We start from the raw sequence: 14,917 nt of genomic DNA on the forward strand, positions 1-14,917 counted from the left end.
ATTTGTATAAATGCATCCCGAAATGTTCAAAGTGCCCTATTCATGTTTTTAAAAGAGTCAACTGACATACTTATTTTTTACGAAATTTTTCACAATTCGATAAAAAAAGTTAATTGAGTCTCAATGTTTCCCTCGAAGGTAGCCATTTTTGCATCATTTTGAGCAATTTCAGTCTTAAAAACCCTCATTAATTAATGTAAGTGTCCCGTAGTACAGTCATGATATAGTTTGTACGACTTTTGTACGAGCAGTTTGTACGGCAAAATGCTCGTCGTGAGTTCAAGCCGCATATGAACCGTCCCCACGTAGCAAAGACTGATTATTCGGCTGCGTGGTGGTTCTAAACAAGTCTCAGAAGCCTGCAAGGGCGGACAAGACCGCATTGGTCGTTACGTCAAATAGAAAAAAATAAGAAGATCTAGTGTAAGTCACATCATGAGCATAAAAGTTTCAACTTAGTTCCCGAATTTAAATGTTTTAAAGGAGTCAAAATTGGCCGTCAGGAGATGAAATGTGTAGAATCCAATGAAATAATTCATTGAACCTCGCTGAGTTTTTAACAGAAATGTTTAAAACACCAAATGGAGGCACTGATTGATGCATACTGTCAAATGTAGGTGCTTAAAAGGCCAAACAACCGGACAATATCACAGCCAAACCTTACCAACGAAGAATATCCCACTAAAAGAAATAAAATCCGTCAACGCATAACCCTACAACTTTCTTCTAAATTCGAATCCGGGACATTAACCGTTCGCCGTTGGAAAGGATTTGTTGCGCCGATTTTATTACATCTTCACTAAACACAACGGTTTCTATTTATACGGCATAAAAACCATCGCTAATCATCTTCATCATTATGAACGCGTGGAAATTTTCTGTTGACGCGTTGTGTTTTTTTCTTTTGTTACTTTCTTGCTGTCAAGCCATATCTGTTTACTACCGATTGTTGGGCATGGGCCGCTTTTGCAACGCTGGTGACATTGCTCCTCCACATTAACCACCATCGGCCGGTGGTGCTTGGTCTGGCAAACGTCACCATAAAAACCTTTACGATATTGTTATTGCCATCATTACCAGCTGCTGGCGCCGATGCTAGTGGTGCACACGGTATAAGGTATTGTGGGGGAAAAAACACCCATCAAAAGTATCGTTTTCCGCTCTTTTCTGTCTGCAGAAACAAAAATTAAATAATAGTAGCGTGTACGTGTAGGCACACAATGAAGCGCAACCATGGTTTCGAGCGGCCAGAAACCACTTGATCGACAAAAAAAGCGACTTCCCGGAAGTAGCAAACCACTGAATCCACCTCGAGAATCGGTTGACATGCACGAATCCTGCGTAATCATTCCAGGGGATTTTTTTTCTCGTTCGTGTTGTGTTGCCCCAACCGACGACAATGCCAGTCGGGGTCAGTAGGCGAATCAGAAATAATAGGGCCCAAAGCATGTTCGAAACGCGATATCGAGAATAAAGCGAATAAGAAAAAAGAGAGAGATAGAGAGAGACAGCGGGTCAGGTGGAAGGCGAGCCGGCTCGGTACCAGTTGAATAGGCGCGGCCCGGAAGCCGGATTGAGTGACGTGGCGGGAGGTTCGGCCGAAAATACTTCCTGTCACCAGGGAGCGCTCACAATTTATTAACTCGAGCGCGATGGTTTCCTCTTTTGGCGCGGTCCGGGTGGCCTGGCCGAAAGCCCAGTGTAATGACCTCTCGACATTCCGCTCGACGCCAGATTAGTGCGGTGCTCAACCGTCTCGTTGGAGTGCTCATTAATGGGATCGTTCATATTCATGGCAGCTGGGGCAACGGGCTAGTACAAGTTAAATTATGGCTACAAATGATCGGCTGCCGGGAAGCTGGTCTGGGACGGTGCGGTGACATTTGTTAGCAACAAAAGGGGGAGAGTTGTAAAATGTTTGGCTTAAAATGTGAAATTATTGAATTCAAGCAAAGGTGAAGCTACAAATTGGCAAATGAACCATGTAAAGTGAAACCCCTCATAACGAGTACCACTTAATAGGAAGTTTTCGCAAAACGAGCAAATTTAAATGCTCACGAACACATCTCATAATGAAAAAAAAATCACATAACGAATAATATCATTTGTATTTTTGATACAGTTTTTGCTACCGATGTGCTATTAAGTTCACAATTGTTAATTTTGAGCATTTCTTTAAAAAAATATCGCTAAATGAGAATTTCGATACTAATAATCGTTTAATATAAAATATTCCCAGGAGGAGAAGTGCCGTATAGTTGTCCACAAATGAGATAAATATTGACGAGTGTTTCTTGGGTTTTGATACTGCGATTAGAGCAACACATGTGCTGTTGTAGATTTAATGCCAATGAATTTAACAAATTGTAATGAAACTTGATTATTTTGGAAACACAACTCTAGTAGGAAATGTCTAACAAACCAATAAAGCCGATCCTATATAATTGATATTTTGCAACAATGCAATCGATGATTTGAAATTGTTTTCTCTAATATCTATAAACATAATCCGAGAGAAACTGTAGCTCAACACACAACTCACGTGTTCGAAACAATAGATTTGTCAAGTTTGAAAAATATTGAAGAAAATACTAAAGCAAACGACCCCTTTTTCAAGAACATGGATCAATAGTTGTAGCATGTAGTGAACTACTAATATCTGTACACATATAGGTATTATGAATACATTTTCTTGTTGAAATTATGCCTATATACATTTATACCAGCTGATTTGCGGTTCTGGATTCAGTCATTTCACTTTTCATATTTATTATATGAATAAGAAATTCCCGCACAACGAGTTTTTCGCATACCGAGCAAGACACTAGAATTAATTAAACTGGTTAGGCGTGGTATCACTGTATTTTCAAGTATCAGTAAGCTCAGGATGATCATTTTAAAGTCCATTTTAGGCTTTGGAAAATCCAAACCAAACACAAACAGCACTTTCAAATAAACCTAGCTTGTATTTTATTTTTCTGATATTTAAAAATATGATATGTATACATTATTATGTTTATTTATTATCATATTTTTTTAAAAATCATCTTTTTCGGCGTTCTTAGACAGTTTTAAGGTATAAAAGAAAATGATTAAAGTTATTATCGTGTCTAGTAAGAGATTTGTTTCTTATAAATTCCTAAAACAATGTAAACCATTCATTTCCCGGCTAGGAAATAAATAAGTCACAGGAAAATTATTCCTCTAATCCGGATAAGCAACTACAGCTCAACTATAAAAATACCTAGCAATCCGCTAGAAGTATGCTAATACTTCTAGCTTAGACCTACACACACAAATTTCCTTCGCCCCTGCTAATAAGCATAATTTCCCAGTCCCAGCCCGAGAATGCCTACACAGGCGCTGCGTGCGTTTGTGGCGAGGGTGAAAGCCGAGCTTTGCAAAATAAATTACAAACTTGCGTTGGCGGGTATTGGTCGAGAGTACGGTTCATTGGACCAGCTCCCTGGAGCCTTGCGGCCAGCATGCCAGCTGCCTCGCACAGAACGAGATGCCTGTATTGCTGTTGGCATGAATTTATTACGATGCTCTGCTATGTGGCCGAACATTCCACACTGGGTGCAGGCAGGCAAGCAGGCAGAGTAGCTCTCTCTCTGGGGATCTCGGCCGGTCGAGAGAGAAATTCTCAAACGATGGTAGCAATCATGCATTTGACCGGACCCGGACTCGGGGCATTCGAATGGCTATTTTTGTTTTCTAATCAAGCGATGCCTTCCGTGCGTTCTTTCATTCATATTTAAACCGAAACGAAAAAAAGAACGAAAAACTCCACTGCACAGTAGCAGATCTTATGAAGCTTTGCACAACGGATGAAGCAAACTGCACAAGAAGCAATATTGTTTGAAATTGCTTTGTTTTGTGTGAAGGATAAAGCAACACAGTGCGTGATGCTAGGAGTTTGATGTTGCACAGCTTAGAGGATTTTGCAAAATGTGTCATAAAAAGAATGATGATTAAGGTGCTCTGCCATGTGGCGCAACAGAAGGAATAATTCTAGCAAAACAAAAAAAGATAAAATTACATATAGAAGGAAAACAAAGCTAAAAATGGAAAACAAAAATTCTTATTTGATTTTTTTCTGATTCAGTAAAAATGTACACAATGAAAATTGAATTATGATGTGAAATATATCAAAAATCAAATAATTATTTACGCTTATTTATTTAAAGTCATTCTTAATCTGTTTCATTGTTTCTAATTTAATATAACCACAATGATTTTAATATTCAATCGCCACAACCAAATAAAGCAAATTATCACTCAACTCAATAGTAGCAGGCAAGGTAAACAAGGAACAATTTCGTTAAAAATTCCACCATTTTCATTCGACGAAAGATTAAACAACATTTATGGCCTCCCACTTGTACAGGTAGGAAAACAACAGCTAGGCATCGTAACTTTCCCAGCCCCGGCTTCGATAAACCGCGTTAAAAGTTAACCGACGGTTTTGTAAACTCACGGAGGGGAAGCAGCAGCGTTATGCTACTCGGAAAGAAGGTCCGTAATTCATACCTGCCTTAATTTAGTTTCATTTAAAAGCACACTTACACACACACACACACACACACCTTTATGTAACAAACGCTACGTATTTAACGTAAGCCCCAGTTTAATCTTTCCGGAAGCTTTGCGTAATAAGTACGATAGTTGGCAATCTGTTACCGCTTAGCAAGCCCGCCCCCACCTGCTTAAGCTTCATTTCGACAGCAATAAAAAGACAATAAAAAAGCAATCTTTGCAACAAATTTCCCGTCGGCAGGCGTTTGAACGATGTTTAAAAGTGTAATAAAATTACCCAAAACGTGACAGAGGTTGCTTCATGCAAATTCGTACAAACGTCATGCGTACGCGAACAAAACGTTGGGCTCGAGACAGTAACAAATGATCCGGTGGGGGCATATTTTAATCTTTCTACCTACAGCGTCTTGAGCGGGGGAGTGCTGCACGGAACAAGTAAGATGGCCGCTGCTCATATTTAAAGGTAATCCCGTACGAAGGTCACGTCAGGGCCGGAATGAAAGAGATAACCATTCTCGGGCTGGAAACAGCCGGAACTGAGAGAAGAATGTATTTTTAGTCTCGTAGACCCGCGTCCCAGGTAGAACCGTGTCCCTTTGGGGGAGGGGTGCTACTCCTAGGAAGGAATCCCTTTTGGTTATTTTCAATCTGTTCCCAGTGTTTTCATCACTCGCTTTCACCCCTACGCCGCGGAGGCCTGGTGGGTCCACTTGTGCGATAACATCTGGAAGGAAGATTTCGTCCTTGTTTCATCCCCTAATCCCATGTACAGCGGAAAACCCACCACATTCCAGCGGGCAGTGGGTGAGGTTGTCTGAGAATGGCAGTGGGAGCCCCCATCGCCATGGCCTAGGCAAAACACGGTTTGGGAGGAGTAAGGGACAACGCACCGTCATCCGGTCCGAGACGACCCACTTGACGAGTGAAGTTTGTCCATCAAATTACACGAGAGGACGGAGAAGGAACAGACACTTCTCGCCCAATCTCCTGCCGACTGCACGTGTACCACTCACATGTGACAGCTGGCAGTAGACACCGGGACACTAAGCGGGCAAGCGAAGACAATTGTAGCAACCTTTTTCCCGGCTGCTTCGATCAATAAAATCCATCTGCTACGGCGACGCGGCAAGGTTGATGAAAATCTAATAAAACTTCGGTGACAGAACGTCATAAAAAGTCAGTCATCCGTCAGTTCGGGCGTGCGTGTGTGTGTGTGTATAAGACGCCCACTAGTGGTGAGGATGTGAACCATGATAATTACTTCGGGATGACTTTATCCACAAACCACGGTGGAGATGTTCACCATCCGCCGCAACTGTACCAACCGTGCGACGCCCAAGGTGGTCCGCGCGAGCTTCGATTCACGCTCAAAAGAAAAGAGCCCTCCTCCCCCACCCTAAAGGACAAGCTCCCGCTTGGGGAACGCTGACGGTAAGCGGTGATGAGTCAGCAGGGACCACTATCGACGATGGCTCATTTGAGTCTATCGGCGGTACCGAAGACGCAAGTCAACCGCAAACCGGGTCGAAAGGTGTTGACTGGCGTTTCGTAAAACTTTGCCACCTGCCCCTGCCAAACAGGGGCACACCGTTGCGCGTCCCCTTTTGCCCGTTTGCACCATCTTGCCTTCGCTCCGCAGAACGAGTTGATCGGATGTTCTGAACACGGTTAAAAGTACCGACTCATCGTTATCGGATCGGTACCATCCCGTGGGTTTCTTGGAAGGAAGGATATTTTTTGAGCTCGGTTGGTCTGGCAAGCTTAAGCGAGCTTAGTTTGTTTTAGTTTTCGATCGAGTTTTTTTTTTCTTATACGGAACAAACCACACATGCAAACGCTAGGGGACTTTTGTTCACTGAATTGATTGGATAAAATGAGTTGCTTGAAAAAATTCAATCAGCTCTGGAAAAATTCAGCGTGACTAGCCAAGTGAGTACTAAATAGTTTTAAACCGTGGAGAAAACTATACAATATTCCCTTTCATGAGATAATGATTAACAATATTTGGCATAAAAGCTATTCATTGAAGGATTAATGACTTAGTCTGGAACCTTGTCATGTGTTTTCCTTTTTATGTGAGAAGATTTTTTACAAGCTTAAATGAAGTGAAAATATGTTTTGTTAAATATAAAATGTAGCTCCGCAATAATTTTTAAGGTTTAAAATAATTATAGAACTATATTCCAGAGTTTATTTGCTAGAAAATATGATTGTCAACAACCATATTAAAAGTGAAAAATATTCTGTAGGATAAAAAGCATTCAAATGAGCAATAAACATTTTACGTTCCCTGTTCCCGCACATCGAATCCACATCGAAGTGAATTTATCTTTGATCCCCTCGGCACGCAAATGCAATTGGGTCATTGTCGAATAATTTATTTAATGTTTTCCAGTGGTAGCCACGATTCTGGCTGCCTTATCGCTTCCACTGAACCAGATTGATTTTGCTGCTTTATCCACACTCACCAGCGCAGCACACACACACTCATGCACCATGATTCACATTAAGCGATCCATTTACTAATTGCTTCATTACTAAAGCCAGAATGCCCAGAGAATGGGTGGGTAGGTGGAGCTGGAACAACGGGACCACAGAACAAAGATCGTACATTGTAGCGATGTGTTTTTCACTCGCGGCAAGAACAAATGAAATAGAATATTGCCCGATAATGTCTCAATGCTTAAATTGATTGCTGACGTTACTCTTGATGTAGTGCAGGCGAGGAATGGGGGGGAGGGGGGGGGAGAGGCGAACAGAGCGTACACGCGGGGTAGAATTGAATTCCGAGCGGTTGCGATAAAAAGCTGTCAAAGCCGTCATATAACGCTACACGATCAAATTAATTTTCCTACAGCAATCGAAGGAGAAATCTCGAAATTGATGACTTGACATTTACTTCAGCAGCAAGCGTTGGGGCTGCGACGGTAAAGAACGATATATGGAAGTAGAAATAGATAAATGGTTTCGAGCGAGAGGGAGAGAGAGAGTGAAAGATTGTTTCTCAATAAACTCATCGTCAGACCGTTGCTTAATGAAGAAAGTCATCTTCACTGTACGGTTTACCAAGTGATGCGTTTAATGAATGGTGTTGGAATACTTGCTAATAATTTGTCTTTTTTTAGAGCTGTTGTAGACATAAAAACATTTTTTTTGCAATTAACCAAAAATGGGAGAGGCAAAAAAAACACTCAACACTAATTTAACCGGTTATTTATTTTGAACGATAATTTCCACGCCACGCCTTAAGAATGCTAATTTGTAATGAAGAACAATTTCTCATAAAAGCATTCTGTAAGCTCACGCACACGGAGCGCAGCGTTCGAGAGAAACATTTCCAAGATATGCTGCCACTCACCCACTCGTCGCCGGGCGGGCTCAAACTGGCGCGAAGCTTATCTCATCTATCCAGACACAAAATACAAAGCTCATTTGCATAGCACAAACACACCGTGCGACGCATACTAATCAATCGCCCCAGGGTGGACGAGCATTTTTGCGCGAGTTTTAAATCCGAGCGCCAAACTCTAGGTAACTTCTCTGCAGCCGTTTTGATTAGCATTCACGAAAAAGCAATCCTGTTGTTGTTGTCTATTATTAGTATTTTGGTTGTTTTTTTCGGTCGTCCTTGAATCGAAGAGCTATGAGGCTTTACCGTCAAACGAAATTGACAGCAAGCGCCCAATCTGTTCACTGATCTCGATTTTCGAGCATCATCGATCAACGCGCTGAATGGACGACAAACGCCACGCTGCGATGGAACACATGTTTAAGTCATTTTCGGAAATATACGATTGCCCAACCGAACAATCACGACCACCTATCTTCCCGGATTTACGATACGGTGTGGTTGATGCAAGGATAGGTAGAACAAACAAACACACGCACACATAGAACAATACACAGGTCCTTCATCCACATTCTCTTTTCCACACGCGTCCATCTCTGGATAGGAATATTAATCACTTCACAATTCGATACGGCCCAATTTCGAAACAGCAGCATCGGGCAGCACTTGATTCATTGCAAAGCTCCACTGACCGTGACCGAGGCATTGTGACTCGCAAAAAACAAAACGAACCAACATCTATGTGTATGAACCGTACACGTAACAAAACTCGAACACTGGACAAAATCAATGCACAGTGCTTGAATCAGCGCTGTCTGACGACAAATATATCACGACAGTGACACATATTATCTGCAACATTTATTATCTCCCCATGTCACACGATTCAATGGACGCGGAAGTACAATAATTTGAAGGACGATGGAGAAAACTCATCCAGGTGAGTATATGATGGTGTGGCAAATGGAACAAAACAATTCTCGAGCACACGCGGTATGCGGTGGTATTGAATTTGATAAATAAATGTTACGCTTTTTTCCTGTTCCAACAATTGTTCGACCGTGCAGCACTGTCCAGAATGCTAAATGCAATAAACAATGAACGACAGGCGGTGGTACCGACTCTACATGACACCCTGTGGCGTTTCGATGAGTCCTTTCCCACCCTTTCAAAACTTTCAAAGCATAAACGAGCGATAAAAAATGGGTCGGAAAGTACGATAGCATATTGCTGTTTTACAACGGTTTTCCCAGTGAATGGTTTATTTGATTGCAACGTAAACGCGGTTGTATACGCTTGTTTTACAGCACCGAGAGAAATTGTATATTGGCAACAATTTGAATGAATGTGTAGGCCGTTTGGCTAGAAAGTATCCCATAAATTGTTCATTAGAATAATCTTTTATGTTTTATATAACTTTATTTATGTTTTTTTATTCAGTAGGAATGGTCCGGTTAGGTCCGTATTGCTGACTGTATTTAAGTTAGAACGTGTAGATTAAATTTGAAGAAAATATATAGTTTAAAAATGCTTCAATTCTTTGTATGTAAAAAAAGTGTAGTAGAAGATATTTGAACAAAAGCCTTTAGAAAACTACCATTTAAAGTTTTTCGAATAAAGCTTTCGAAATAATACAAATAATCAAGCATTGACTAGGTTAATACAACATTTTGAATGTAAAAAAATGGTTAAAATTTTGGTCTGGATGGAATGAATTGAATGATTGAATTTTGTGTTCTCATTGTCAGATGCCATCATAAAAATAACTTTTCTATGAATAATGCAAGTACTGTACCAAGGTGGGAGATTTAATATTCTTTTTAAGAATTTTGTTATGAAATATTTGCATTTATTTGCATGTGTTTTTGAACTGTTTCACCATATTGGTGATGCATAGGTTATTCTAGGTCTTACTAACGATTTGTGCAGAAATAGTTTGTTTCGTAAATCCAACTTTCTACTAATATATGGGTAAATAGTTCTTATTGCCTAGATCAGCGTCAAAGACCAGGCGTCTCCATAAGGATTTTAGTTCAAATGTACTAGGCGCCTCCATTTAGTATCCACTGGTTACTTTTGACAGTGAATTTATTTTCGCTTTATAAAAATTATTTAAATACACTATCTAGAATAATAAAACTATAACATCGTTGTTCTTCTACAGCGGCTCTAACATGATACGCTATGGCGAAGTAAGAGAGAGGGGTAGATAGTGCAGGCGAAGTAAAAACGGGCGAAGTAGCGAGAGTAGGAAAGGATCATCCCGAAGGAGATTCCCATTACGAGCTGTCGATAACGCAACTATTGCAGCTATATTATCTTCAATAATCAACGCCCTAATCGAGATCACAAACAATGGAATGATGATACATGATTATTAGACAACGACGCATTATATCTTTATATCAAACCAATACAACACACACGCCCACTCAGACACACCCATAACCGATTGTGATTGCTCTTTATCAAATGTCTTTCCCATTGTTTGCCCCCGCACGTTTTTATCCTTTTTCGATAAGCTGTTCGACCCATCCTTTATTTTAGTCCCATCAGCACTACGTAACTCCTCAACTGCCAACCAAAATAAAAAAAAAAACTTTCCACAACACTTCCTAAACTCTTCCACAACAAAACGAAACCGCAACGGTCGGCACCCTCCGGCAGTAGCGAGCAGGAAAACAGAAAAAAACCCTCTATTGTTATTGCAAGACCTCAGCTCAATGGCCCCCGGTTAAGACGATCGACCATCCATCCATGCCCGAGAATGTTTTGGTTCAATTTTCTCGTCCCGTGTTTCCACCTTTTCTCCTTTCCGTTTTATCGAAGTTGTATCAAAACCATCGCTTTCGATTTTCAGCTCGACTGGAATGTGCCAGCCGCTCGGAAGAATTATTGTAATCGCACAAAACGTATCGATTGGTCGGCCAAACCGACCACTGGCCTTCTTGGTTCGGGGGGTTTTTTCCCCCTCCACAAAGCTATTCGCTGGAAATCGTTTGGCCCACACCCGTGCCCACTAACGCGCAACGCCACTACGCCGTTGGTCGTTGGTCTATGTTTAGGTATCGGTTTAGGAAAATAAATACATAAAACATTACGTTCTCACGCTTCATTCCACCCACCCCATGTGCGGCGCACATACTATTAAGAACCTGTAAACATCCAAAACAAAAGCCGCTACGCAGAAGCTGTACCGAATTAGCATATATCGATCAGCCACAATTCCGTTAATTGGCCAGGTCTTGTGTGTTGAGATATGTGTACGGGAAAGAAGTACAACAAAAAAAACTGTTGATTGTACCCCAACAGCACACTGCTGCATAATGTGGCTTTGGCTTTGACTTTGGTTGTGGAGCGAACACGTTCTGGAAGGCCAACCCCGTTCAAGGTGACGGTACAGTACGGTCACTAGCTGCTGTTACCGACGGTTTTGATTGAATGCCACCAAAATGCAAAAGAAGGGAACGGAAACGAAGAAGCAGACATAAATATGAATAACGCCACATAATAAACAATGCAAGACCATGGGGAAACATTCCTTGCGCCATGATAGTACAGGTCAATCGATCAGATCCCGTTCCGGGAAGGGCAAATAGCATTCTAATCCCTGGCGTCCCTTTTTCTCCGAAGTCAGGGTTGATGTAAAGTAACAAAAATAAAGGTGATGGCTTCCCTTACCTGATGTCGAATGCTGTCAGGACAACAAATGTTGACAAACATTTTGCGAACAAAATTAGGGACAAAAGAAGAAGCAAACTGTTCATTAGCGTCAAACTGAGGACGCCGAAGCGTAAATATAATTTCCAGGTATTGGTTTTCTTGTTTAACTATTCAGCAGATAATTAAACGGTTATGAATTAATTTTTAAAATACCTTTCGACCGATCTACGAGAGAAACCTTTTCGGGGATGTTTGCTAATGAAGGAGGTGATTGAAAATTTTCAATCAATAGCGTAGGCACAGCTTTATCACGCATCTATTTTTGAATTTTTTGGAAGGAATCGGTATGTAAGTATCATTCAATCTTTTGCCTCTTACTTTCGGTACCATTTGCGTTTTATGTGAAAAGTAAAAACATATTTTCACAGCATGTTCTTGCTCTCCATACATCAATGGCAACATTTTCTTATTTCTTTACATATTGTATGCTCATTTTGCCCCCCATCCCCAATCAGGGACGTGATTAAGTAGTCAGGACCGTTTTCAAGTCCCGCTCGGACGACGAAACCAACTCCCAAACGGCTAAGGCCCCTTTCCCTTCATGGCTGCCACTGTGTGCTGCTGGCCGGCAAATCGGCACAGCTGGTCAGTGTCGCAAAATGGCCCCTTGGATCCTTTTCTTCTCTATTCAAATCCCTAAAAATACCTATTTTTACCCTTGTGCGTTACCACTCCACTTCCGTCGCTATGCCATGGACAGCAAGCTTCATTTTGTCATGCAGGCGCTCCTTCATTTTGCCTTTCTAACCATAAAAAAACTCCCACAAAAAGTGGTTCAGCAGAAGAAAAAATGGTACACCACCTACCAGAACAACACCAGGGCGATGAAGTAGGGAGAGAGGGTGTAGGGTTTGAATGTTTCACTTGCGTTTTCTTTCTTTTCTTCTTGGCATTCTTTAGTAGCGCGTCTTGAATGGAAGCAGAATCAACGCCTGAGTCCCGTTCCGCCCGTGGTCCCTCCATCCCAGTAACCCAGTAACGGCGGCAGTACCTAACCACCCACCGTGCGCTCGAGCACGTTTCACGCTGTGATTGAATTGAAATGGTGAAGAAATTCTTTCCACCCTCCGGACGGCGCACGGCGGGCGTCCGTCCCGGGGCGTGTGCTGCAAGGGGTCACAACAAAATGCCTAACAACGGGGCAGTAGCCCCGGGTACCGAAACGGCAGCAAAGATCCCAGCGGTCGGTTCAAGAAATCGTCAAAAACTTGCTGCGATGATAAGGCGCACACAGCGGCACCAGGTAGGAAGGAACTGGAGGTGAAAGTACCAGCAATTAAGATAGCGGCGGGAAACCGTCCATCCAGTTGAGTTGAGTTGAGTCTTTCTCTCTCCCACGCGCTGGGCGGATGGTATGAATGATGGTATGAGAAGTTGCTATGGGGAACCGTTATGGCAGATTGAAATGCTTACCTTGTCCGGCGGGAGCTCACGGTGCGCGATGGTGTGTGGGTTGCTGAAATCATAATTCTGCCATCGTCAAAAGTACAATTGCCACTGATTTATGAACCAATCACGCAAAGGTTCTTTCGGGTGAATCGAGGTATCGGAATCCGCCTCGCGGAAGAAAGCGTTACGGAAAGCTAATTGAATCACGCTTTCGACCTCACAGATAGGCAATAAGCACACCTGACACTGACGTTTGACTCGTTTCCTGCTTGCCGTACACTTTGATAAGGTTGATATCGCTCCTTTGAAGACGAGAAGTTATGAATTTTCTTCGTTTACCAGCACAGTGTTGGGTATTTTGTTTATCTTCGTTTATCGTACCTATACCTTCTTTTATATTTCTTTCGTTAAATATCACCTACAATTACTCTTGCCTTCAAAACTGCCAAAGCGCTAACACAACACGCAGACGTTCGATCTGCACCACGGACAGCTTTAATCGAAGCGAATCAGTGCACTCACTCGCGTTGCGAACACACAGCTGGAGCTGGAAGTCACACAGCTCTCGCACTAACACACGCGTACTGTGGACGCAACGGGGACAGCCTGCTTTTATGTGCTCGTAATTTGCGCCTCCGCCACCCACAACCCCCCACTAGCACACGGGAACGCAGCTATACGGTTAGTTGACACACACGCAGTGTTCTAATGTGCGAAAAGTTTGACAGCTGATTATGGAGAGAAAGGAGCGCGGACGAGACAGAAAAGAGCGTGCGAAGTTATCTAACCTTGGCGAGAGGGAGAAAGGAAGAGAGAGAGAGAGCAAAACAGCAAGAGAAACTGGGCGAGAAAATGCGATGCTCCATTTCATCCGGGAGCGTACCGAGAAGAGCGAATCCGTTCCTGACACAGCCGAGCAGGCAGGCAGATGTGTGATGTGTAGTGATTTAAGGGAAAACTGTTCGCTACCGTATTGTTGAGATTTGTTGAACTTGTCATTTGGAGCGCTTTGCTTTGCTTTATGGTCAAACTTTTTCGAGATAATTTCACTGGCACGACAGTAATTTTTGCTTGACAACGCACACGTGCGATGAAGCTATTCACCTACAGCACACTCTGATCCGTATTACGGGCAAGAGCAGACGGAACACCTGATAGAAACTCTGCCATTAACAAGTTTCACCACCATTGGCACTTTAGTATGTTTTACCTTTCTTCACACACAAGCCTATCGCACGCCACTGTCCAACGCGTCAACGGGACACTGATATTCCCGGGAACAAAGATGCACAAAGATGTGAATGCTCCCAGCCTCCAGGAAGCTAGGGAATGGTGGTACTGTCGTTTGCAGCGCAACCTTTCGGTGGAGAACTGTATGCTCACACGGTTACAGAGAAACTAACCTATCGGCAGACTGTTTGGAAGCAGCTGAGCTCCACAGACTGCTACGCGGGCCGGGAGCTGTTGAGTGTGTTGTGTAGTAGTAGTAGTAGTAGTAATAGTAGTAGTATGTAGATTTATGCTCCGGCGCGTCCGTGAGCTCGCTCCGCGGAAGAGACGACCCCATTAATCCCTTAAGGGTTTGGGAAGCGTGAGATGGAATTCCAACTAAATGAAATTGCTCAGACTGACGTTATATCCCAAATGAGTTATGTTGGATTAATCTGTTTTTAAATATTGTTTTAATATTTATAAAACATATATTAAAGATGTGGTAATGTCAAATTCTCTCATTTAATTTAAATATTAGCAATATTCGACGTAGAAGAAAAGCACATCATTTTTAGACCAACAGTGATGAACATTGCTCCCACTATCCTCACTCACTATTACCAGTAATGTCTCATTTTCTCTCACTCTCGGTAACGTCCTGGTGCCAGGATAACAAACAGAGCGAACAACACATACACAGCATCG

At 42.3% G+C, this 14,917-nt stretch overlaps 1 protein-coding gene across 2 annotated transcripts in view; it reads right to left on the reverse strand.

The window, feature by feature from the left end:
• Positions 1-14,412, reverse strand: part of LOC120956258 (inactive dipeptidyl peptidase 10) — a 105,430-nt gene extending 91,018 nt beyond the window's left edge. Inside the window, exon 1 of one of the 2 annotated variants that reach the window (XM_040377633.2) lies at positions 14,211-14,412. The gene's annotated coding sequence lies outside the window, so the exon portion shown is untranslated. Of the gene's footprint in view, positions 1-13,422; positions 13,726-14,210 lie in introns of those variants that run through there. The other variant, XM_049609051.1, reaches the window with a different exon arrangement.
• Between the last annotated feature and the right edge of the window lie 505 nt (positions 14,413-14,917).

The sequence above is a fragment of the Anopheles coluzzii genome, chromosome 3 (assembly GCF_943734685.1).
Source record: "Anopheles coluzzii chromosome 3, AcolN3, whole genome shotgun sequence".
NCBI lineage: Eukaryota > Metazoa > Arthropoda > Insecta > Diptera > Culicidae > Anopheles > Anopheles coluzzii.